Genomic DNA, 10,659 nt, shown 5'->3' with positions numbered 1-10,659 from the left:
GCCCCCGGCCCATCTCGCTCCGCCTCTCCCATTGGCGGAGAGCGCGCCCGCCCACCCGCTCCGCAGCCGATCCGGCGCTTTGATTGGCTAACACCGCCGCCGCTCGACGACCCGCCCGCCTCAAAACACGCCCCAACGGCGCTGCCCTTCGTGGAGCGCTGTTATTGGTTGGTGGGGTTGCAGGAAGTGTTGGGGGATTGGCTGGCTGAGGGGAGGCCGTTGAAATGTGGGCGGGCACTCGACGGATCTCCGGCCAGGGGCGCTGCGGTGGCTGGCAGGGCGGTGGGGGCGGCGGGACGGGGCTGAGGCAGCGCTGGCGCTCGGTCGCCTCACGGCTGCCCCCGCCGCCTCACAGCCGCCCCGCGGTGGGGATGGTGGCGCCCCAAGCGGCCCGGTCACGGGGAAGGGCGGAGGAGGGCCCTCGTCCCGCCTGTGCAGCTGGAGATGGCGGGGGGTTGGGGGGGGCTCACCCGGGAGGTCTGTCTGGGGAGGCCATTGCCTGTCCCAGTGCAAGAGCACCACGGTACTAAAGAGCAAAGTCACCTTTGCGTCTGTCTCCTCGTTCCTTGGCTCCTCAGAAGGGGTCTTCAAGTTTTCCTGCCTATTCGGAAAATTCAGGATGTCTGGTATTTTCTGCTCAGATACAAGCTGAAGGTTTAAGAAAACTCTAAAAAGCGACACAAGCTCCAGTGTGTTTAGCACATGGTAGTGCTGCTCAGGCAGCCTCTTGTTTAAAGGCCTTGTGTTATATCAGAAGCTTTAAGCCATGCCGTCTTTCCAAAATTAACGTGTTTCTGTAGAGGTGAAATACGGTGTAAATGCTCAACATTTATACATATGAACAAGTACAGAAGCACAGGGAAATGCAGCAATAACTGTCCCTGCTGTACTGACTGGGAAGGAGAGGCCGAAGGAGGTAATGGGTTTGCATGGGACCACACGAGTAACTGTCAGAGCAAGATTAAACTGCGGGAGTCCCCCATCTCCTGCTGTGTACGTACAGCAGTGTGGAATGGCAATGAACAAGCCCCCACGGTGAGGAAAGTGGACTCCTGTTACTCTATCAGTAATACCACTTTTAAGTTGTATCTGAGCTGCTCCAGCTGAGAATAGTTAAATGGAAAGTTGTATCTGAACTACCCAGTTTAAAGCCAGCTCCTGTGTGGTCTGTGGGCTGCAGCCTGTTGCAGCAGATAGGAGGTATTCTGTAGGAATATCAAATTCAATATTGCTAGAAGGGGTGGGAAGAAAGAAGAGGGGTTTTTTTTGTAAACATAAATCTGTTTTGAGTTGATGGAATGAGTCAGCAACATAAGTCTCCCCACAGAGAAAATTCCACTGCGTTAGGACAATGCAAGCAGGGCCCCGGCATTCAGAAATAAGGCTCAGCATAAATGAAATCAGCAAATCCCTGTTTACACTGAAGTTTGGAATCAAATGCTCACATATTTCCAGAAAGCCACCAAGCTGGCTCCTAAAGTTCCCTGTTGACTGAGCTACACCCAGAGACTGAACAGAAGATGCAGACAGACAGGCAAGGAAACAGCCATGAACGACAGGCAGCACGGGAGATACCAATTGCTTTAAATAAGAAACTAAAAACACCACGGAGGAATACTTTAAAGGGTAAGAAAGCAGTATAATTTAGCAGGCTCCCTCCTCAATCTAGGCAAATTCCATTTTTCCACCAAGTATCTTTCAAGCCCCTCGTTTGAAACAGGTTATTAACTCTTAATATAACTCGCAGGACAGCATAATACTACCGCTGCAATCACACAAGCACCAGGAAGTCAAATATACACACACATGCTTCCCCTTTCTCTCCCACCCTTTCCCAAAAAAGAAGACATTCCTTCCTTTTACAACCTGCTGAATCATGGCACAGGCAGGCAGTCCTGAAGCACGCTCCTGCCTGTGCTGCTTTGTCATCGAGGGGAACAGAAAAGCCTAAGTTAAAAAACAATACAAGCTGCTAAAAGCATATCCTAAGCTGTGATTTTCAAGGTGTTTGAACTTAGATAAAAGGAATACAAAATCAACACAAGAAAGACAGATAATCCAGAAAGAGGGGGAAGGGAGATAAAGGGAACAGAAGAAACATGCACAGAGATTTAACTGCTTTGGCAGCTGAGAAGGTGATATTTTTAGATCAGACTATGGAGTGCCAGGGCAGTGGGCGATGAAAGAAAGAGGGATGGCAGATACCACACAGCAAACATGACATTGTCAAGGAAGACCATTTAGGTGTGTTCAGGCTTTGCCGCAGGAGATTTGCCTCCTTCCACTGATAAACACTTGGGGAGCATGTTGTTCTCTGATTTTGGCAGTAAATTTGGAAAGGCAGAAAACGGGCAGTGTGGCAAGGCTGGCAGAGCCTGAACACGCAGAACTCAGAAGTGAGAGGCAATCCTCAGCGTATAAGTGAACCACAGTTTTGAATAATTGTATTTTTGGGAACTTTTCTTGCCCTGACTGTTACCAGACAGAGACACCTCCTGCACTTTCAGCCGGTACTTTCCATTCCTAATTCCCTCTAACCTCGATCTCTGAAGAACTCCTCCTTTCTTAAATCCCTGCAGGGCATTGCCCCATCCCTAGCGCTCTCCTTGCATTTCAAGCATTAGTAGTAGATCTTTTCAGACTCACTCTCCTCTGGAAAACTGGCAAGAAGTGAGTGGAAAATCAAGCAGGTCAGAGTTGCGGGATATTAGTGACACCACACTGACAGATAGCAGGCAGTCAAGGCAGACGGCCAGCAGGAGAACGCTGACTTTTGCTCTTTAAAACTTTGAACTGCAGGAGGGAAGACAAGCTCACATCTCTGTAAGGGGCAATGTCCATGTGCCCTGGTACGCTTTTCATGGAAAACACACTTCTTTACAATGACACCTCTGGGAAGCATGCATGAGGAAAGGATGGGAAAAGGTACACTGACATTATCAAAATGGGGGGGGGGGCACTAAGTGTCTAAAGGAAATAATAAAGTCCTGTTGTTTTCAAAGCTAATAAACACAAATGTAAGTGTTATAAAATAATTGTAATAAGAGGAGGCAGATAAGTGGAAAAAGCAACAGAGAATCAGAAGCAGAGCACTGGCAGATGGATTGGAGGAGACGGGGTGACATGGTACTGAGGTGGAAGAAGAGAACACATCCACCTGATACCATTTGCACAAGCTAGGAAGTGCCCTCGGGAACAGGAACTTTACAGAAGACTTATGGGACACAGAAGCTCAGTTATCCAGGACAAGACAATAGGTGCAAGTTTGGGCTGGACATAAGCTAGGGAAATCTCAGTGGTTTCCATGGGTCGTATACAGCTTTCCTGGCTCCCTTAGGCATTGCACCAATTTGCTGGGCACCATTTGGTTCCCACTTGTGTCCCCTTCCACCAGTTATTTTACAGATTTGTTTGATTGTAGATTTGCTTGAGAGTGGCCTTCAAATGTCCCCAGAATTGTGTCCTCCCTGGGGGTCTCATATCTGAGGCGCTTTTACCTGAGCACAGCTGCAATGCATGCAACAGGGGTTGGACATCAGATGCTTTCTGGTATGTTGAGGGTTGTGCTGTTATTCCCTTGCTAGGGAAATGCAGATTACCCTTCAGATGCAAACACAGCATCCCCCAACCAGCTAAAGACTTGCCAGCAAGAGCAACAGGCTACCACCACCTTAGTGGCCTGAGTGCATCAGCAATGGCCAAAATTTTTTGCAAAGGAGAAAACGCTCATTCCACACAGATCGGTGGGAGCCAGGGCACAGAGAGAGGCTGTGAGTGTCATTAGCAACGAGGCCAAAAGAGAGAACGCTGTGCTGAAACAGAAAGTCTTTCCGCTTTAGCTCAAGCGTTTCAGATCAGCCAGGGCTGATAGTGACTGACAATAGCTGCTCTCCCCCAGCTGCTCATGGCTCTGTGCTAACTCCTCTATGACCGGTGTCTGTACAGCAACACGCAGCTCCCGCTGTGAGTCAGTACTGCCTTGCATGTGGCCAGCCGGCGGGCTGTCTGGCTCAGGGCTTGTTGTTCGTTTGTTTGTATGGAAGCAGTTGTTTGGCCAAGGGAGCTTTTGTTTGTTTGTTTTGAAGAACATTTTTAATTCTCAATGGTCAAGTTCCCAAACGTCTTGAGTTTTGACAGGTTGATTGAGTGTGATTAATGGCAACTGAAATTCCATTAAAATGTAGAGTATCACAGGGAGAAAGGAAAGAGGTAAATGGGTTTATTTTTAGGGGACAGAGGGGTAGGGCAACATCTGGACTGACTATGAAGGAAAGAAGACAGGAAACCTCTTCTCCCACGCCAACATGTGATTGCTCCAGGGCACGGCGAGGTCCCATGGCCAGGATTGCCCAGGAGCCCCCCACCCACCCCCCGCTCACCCCTTGGCTTCAGGGGACATGAACACATCCAGCCCTGTGGGAGAAGCCAGGCATGGGGGCCAAATGCAACCCTGGGGTAACTGAGCTGCCTTCAGCACAGTGGTCCCCCTCGGCAGCTGCCTGCCTTCCCCACCACGTCCTCTTCTTAAAAACCAGACAAAAATCATGCTAGAGCAGCTGCATTCCTGACATGCCGTGTAAACAGCACAAGGCGACTTCGCACCCCCGGCCTGTCCTAATCCCAATTTGCTGAAGTCAATAAACAGGGAATTAGCAGCACTTAACTCGGTGACCTCTCCGGATGCACCACTCTCCCGCTCTCAACCATCAGCTCCTGGAGCTGAAGAGGCTGGATCACAGGAGACAAATCTTTCAGTCATTTTGGTGGGTCTTCATGTCTGACCAAAAAACCCTCATCACTCTCTTCTTTTAAGGAAGACAGAAGCCCAGATGTGGTTGGTACTCTGCACGCTGGCTTTTGAGCCTTATTTTTTTACACTTCTGTACTGTTTTCACTTAAACCTCGTGTGTGGTTTCACACTGAGCCTGTTTCTCTTTATATTACCACCATGCCACCCTCTGTGTGGCTTCCTCCTTCGTGCTTGCATCGCTGTGCCATGGCTGGAGTCGAGCACCTGCCCCGGCTGAAAGTAAATCAGCTAAAAGACACATGGTTTGATCTCAGATGGATTAGCAGGATTGGCCTTTTTAGGAGTGGCACAACTTGTGAAACGGAATCCCTAACACCTAGTGTAACTGCTAATGAAGATAGGTTTGTGCTGAAATACTCCACTATCAGTCAGAATGGCCAAGGTGGGACATACGTCCTATTCAGTTGCCCTTGCTATGGAGCATCATCTTCTGGTGGATGGCCCAGGTGGAAAACTGAGCTTGGCAACCTCTTAAACTGCCATCAAGCACTCTGTAAGTCAGTAATGTGCAGGAGGGACTTGCTTCTGAGAAACAATCCTCCCAGGGAAAAACTCTTCCTAGAAACAGCTCCTTCCCGCCATGCATGAGATGTGAGGAAGAGCACATACCCACGGGGAGGGTCACAGCACAGCTGCACTGTGGCTGAGGAGGCTGCAACCAGCCAACAAGAATTTCACATGCACTCACTGTATCCCTAATAACCACTCGGTCATACATTGGAGCTGCAGGGCAGAGTGACTTTGAACATTTGGCTCCCCCTCAAAAAACAACAACAGTGCTGGAGAATTGCTGCTCAAGGGGATGGTCCATGCCAGGGGCGGTCCATGCCTGTGCTCACCCCAGGAAGGTTTCAGCAGATGGAGGGGCAAGGTAAGTCTGTGTGTGCTGAGGATTGTCGTGGTTTAACCCCAGCCAGCAACTAAGCACCACACAGCCGCTCACTCACTCCCCCTGACCCAGGGGGACGGGGGAGAGAATCAGGAAAAAAAAAGTAAAGCTCGTGGGATGAGATAAAGACAGTTTAATAGAAGAGAAAGGAAGAAAATAATAATGATAATAATAACAGTAATAAAATTACAATAATCGTAATAAAATAATTGGAATATAAAAACAAGTGATGCACAATGCAATTGCTCACCACTCACCGACAGATGCCCAGTTAGTTCCCGAGCAGCAATCCCCCCCACCCAGGCCAACTCACCCCAGTTTATATACTGTGTATGATGGTATGGAATACCCTTTTTGCCAGTTTGGGTCAGCTGTCCCGGCTGTGTCCCCTCTCAACTTCTTGCGCCCCTCCAGCCTTCTTGCTGGCTGGGCATAAGCAGCTGAAAAATCCTTGACTTAGTGTAAACGCTACTCAGCAACAACTGAAAACATCAGTGTGTTATCCATGTTATTCTCATACTGAATCCAAAAGTAACACTTTACCAGCTACTAGAAAGAAAATTAACTCTATCCCAGCTGAAACCAGGACAAGGAATTGTGTCCATTTCTCAGTTAGAACGTAAATTGGTCATTAATCAGGGGAAAATATTTCCCTATAAATGGAAATGACTTAAGAACTATTTCCTGACGCCAGCTTCTAAGCTCACCAACCTACCAAAGTCCCTACAGAAGCTGCACTCACCAGCAGCTCCGGTCCTTGCACCTCCCCTTGGCCCTTGCTCCCTCCCAGCTGTCTTGCCAGGACTGATGCCAAATCCCTGACCCGCAGTGGCGTCTGCGTTCGCTTCCACTACTTGGGGTATTCCCAGACCTAAGCGTGCCTGGTGGGAAGGTGACCTGTGCGGCCGCAGAGATGTTCTGCCCCAAGGAGCGGCAGCAGATTTCCAGCAGGTTCATCCCAGGCTGGGATCCCTCCCTTTGCAGGCAGGACAGGACAGTGTTTGCTGCCCTGTGGATGCTTCTGCATCCCGGCCCCTGGAGACCATCCCCACCTTCCCATTCTGATGGTTTTATTTTCCTGTCTCGTATAGCTATTACTCAGGAAAAAAAAAAAAAAAAAAGGCTGATGCACATTTATTTTCCAAAGAAAAAGATAACGAGATTCTCTCTGCAAGCTGCAGTCTCCTGTGCTTTCCTAAGGACAGCAAAGGGGGCTGAACGAGAGGACTATAACCAAGCACAGCACAGGGAGAGAGGCTCCTTCTGCCGTTTCTCCCAGGGGAAGGTCCTTTTAAACACCCACTGTTCACATCTGCAGCTCCCCACTGCCTTCTGGTGGCAAAAATGCATTAAAATCTCCCTCCCAGCCCGGGCTGCTTCTCCCAAGCGGGTGCCAAACGCTTGGGCTGGGTGTGTGGTTTGGGTCCTCGCCTCACACCCTTCCTGGCATCCCCTGACCCTCCCCTTCCCGCAGAGTCCTTCTGAAATTCCTCCTCTTTTCTGCAGGAAAAAAAGGCGCTATTCTGTGCCAGAAAGCAAGGTGGGGAATAAGCAAACCCTGTATTTCTAAGGGTCCGACTCTTGCCTCCGGGGATGAGACGTGTCTCCAACATTTCTCTGCCTCACAGGGGCTCTCAGCTCCTGGCAGCTCTTTGCTAACATCCCCAAAAAAGTGCAGGCACCTCCGAAGATCTCTCTTGCTTCGGCTGCCCAGCGTTAGCTGGTCGGGAATGGTGAACGGATCCCCAGTTGCCAGGAGAAAAGCAGCCAGGAGTGAAGGGTTTATAGGATTTGCTGCTGCTTGTATTTGTGATAGTCGTCTCCTAGGAAAGGATTAGCTGCTGGGTCCGGAGGTGGTCCTGCGCCTGCTTGGCCTCCGAAGTCCAGCGGGAACAAAGGGTTTGCTAAGGACTTTGTCACTGCCGGAGCGACCGGCTGCCAAGCCGCGCTGCAACCAGGGACGGCAGCGAAGTCGGCACAGGTGTGGCAGCAGGATGAAGAGGAGGACCGTGGCTAGCCCCTACTTCCAGCCCGTTGCGTGGCATTGTGTGCCGTGAAGGTGACCTTGGCAGGACTAAGCTGGTGGTCTGCCGGAGTTTTCTGTGGGAATAAGCCACATTTTCTTGCATTGCTGTGGCTGACAAAACTGACGTAATGTTACAGTGGTATGTGCATTTCCTCCCTCATTTGAATGGTTACAGAGGAAAATTTCCTTTCATTTGCTTGTTCTTGTGAGCCTGAACTCTTGCCCAAAAGCATCTGGAAATGGGCAAAAGGTGTGCACCATGGAGAGGCACTGGAGGTTTCTTTCATAAGAATATCTATGTTTATATTGTACCTGAGCCAACTGCTCCCAGGAGTTCCCTCAAGTGGAGGATGAACCTGAGACACAGCCTGTGGTGTCCATATTGTCTTTGCAGACATCTGAAAACCCTTTCCATACGAAGCCAAGGCTGTCCACATCACTGGCAAGTGCCCATGAGAGCTCTGCAGCCCTCCCCGGTGTCAGCCCGAGGGCTCCGCTTTGGAGCTGCTTGTGCATGACAAAGTGGAGACGAGGGACCTGATGACTCTGTTTCTCCTTGTATTAACACCAAACATTTCTGCCCATCTTGACTCAGACCAAGGGGATAGTAGAGCCTGTCCTCCAGGCTTACCTACCGAGTTTGGGTCTTGCTGCCACTGCTGTTTGATTATGGGGGAATGAAAGGAAGCAATGCTTAATGTTATTTCAGAAATCAAAGAACCTTTTTAAAAGCAGATCTAGGCAAGAGCATGTCAACCAAAGATGTAAGTGAGAATCTGGGATCCACTGGGTTTTCTTCAAGTTCAGAGTAAGGAGACTGATTAGCGTGACCCTACGGGCATGATGTTCTTTCTGTTCTTTACTGTCCTGAGCTTAGATTTACCCCAGTTTTCAGTGAAGCTGGCTGAAAAGCTGGAAATTGTTAAAAAAAAAACTAAAAATGGCTGTTCTAATAACATTTCCAGGGAAAATGGTGAGTCACAGACTGAAAAGCAGCTCTGTGGCTGTGTGCAAGTGCAACAAGTGGTACAGTATTCTCCATGGAGTTAAAAGATGCAGAAGCTTTCTAATGTAGAAACCCAAGAGACTGTGGATGTAGGGATTTATTTCAGAACTGGCTGGCTATTTAAAAATCAAACAGTAGCTGAGGGATGAGAGGCTTCCTTTGATATATGGGCTGATAGGAAAACAAATGTAGTCTAGAGTCAGTCACTGAAAATGTCTGCTTGGCATGAGAGTGAAAGGAATGGTTAAGGTTACACAAGTGAAACATGACAACCTTTGCTCTCATTTTCAAGTCAAATAGCTTAGAGTTAGATCTTATCACTCAAGACTTGAATTAATCATGGGGCGAGTATTATAACTGAGAGAAATAGATCAAATTATGAAGGCAAGCTGCTACCAAACTCAATGGAAACTCGAAAGAATGAGGAGGAATGAAGAGAGAGATCTGATTAAGACTAATAAAAATATCAGTTGTGCCTCAGGGAAAGTTGCTGTTCTCAAACACAAATTCCAGAGTCAAAACCATGGTGCTTTAGCTTTCCATCAAGAAACTGGGCTAGGTAAGAGCTTGGATTCTTTCAGAGCGCGCTAACCCTGCCGAGATGAAGAGGCTTGCAGCTGAGCAGCCCCCTCATTTGCCTTCATAGAAACTGTGGATTATAACTATCCAGTGCATATCAGACAAGCTCACTATTTGGTTTTACAATCCCAGTTCATTCCTTTCATTTATTCTAAATGTTTCCCCCATTAGACTCTCTTTTTTGCAAGTGTCCGTATGTGGAACTGGAATCAGTCACTGACTTACTTTATGAAAGCATATAATTAGCTTCCTTTGTTATTTTGGGACATTTTAATCTAAGATGTCATCCTGTGAACAGGTACATTTTTAATCTGTCCATGAACTCAGTGACAAGGGTCTTTCCTTTTGTTCCCGCTGGACAACCCCTATCCCAAGATACAAGTGGACTGAGCTGCAAGCTTTCTGTAATCCTAGATAGACTTTTGTTAGAGGTTGTTTTCTGATACCTTGTTACAAGGCAGCAAAAAGAAGGAAAGAGATCCTCCCTTTATGAGTATAAAGATGTAGATCTGAGGCAAACTCAGAAAAATCCCCAAATTAAATTTAACATGAAACCTGTTTCTAATTGTTTACTAATTTTTTAAATTAATTTTGATTACTAAACCAAAGTCTGCTTTATAGCTCTTCACAGATTTTTAATATATATACACATGTGTATATATATATTAAAAATCTGTATCTATATGTATAATAAAAATCTATATGTAATGAAAATATACCTAATAAAAAATCCATATATATATATCTGTTTAAGAAACCCTGTATTTAGGGCTAAGAAGATCACTGGTACAAAAATACCGAAAGGGTTGATCATTAGAGGATTTGGGGAGGAATTTGAACTCATTTTCACTGGAGTAAAAAAAAGCATTCTGCAGATCGCAGCTGACTGTGTTAATCTATTGTAAATATTGAACCTCTGGAAATTATGGGTGGAGATTTTTCTGTTTGCTTTAGTAATAACCTAAACACTGATCCCTGATAAGTCCTGTACCAAAGGACTTACTGTCTGCTTGACATCCACCCTGCTATTTATCAGACAAAATAAAAGATTTTTCCTTGCAGCATAGTCTGTTGGCATTTCTTTATAGAAAAGGTGAGACTGATCCTTAAAGTTAGTGCACAATAAATGCCCTTGTAGGTGAGCATCCACATTCTCCTCCAGATACACTTTTCCAAATGGAGGTTCAAGCTGATGTCCCAGCTCTCTTGCCCACCTTCCCTGCTACAGATAACTAGCTCAGAAGGGATTTTGCTTGCTTGGTTGGCTGTAGTCAGTCCCAGAAGCTCTCTGGTTGCTTCATAACTATCACTTCTAGTCTTGCCTGCACTAGAAAGTCTGGCAGTTATAA

The sequence above is a fragment of the Buteo buteo genome, chromosome 24 (genome assembly GCF_964188355.1).
Source record: "Buteo buteo chromosome 24, bButBut1.hap1.1, whole genome shotgun sequence".
Taxonomy (NCBI): Eukaryota; Metazoa; Chordata; class Aves; order Accipitriformes; family Accipitridae; genus Buteo; species Buteo buteo.
Note: the sequence above shows the minus strand (reverse complement) of the source record.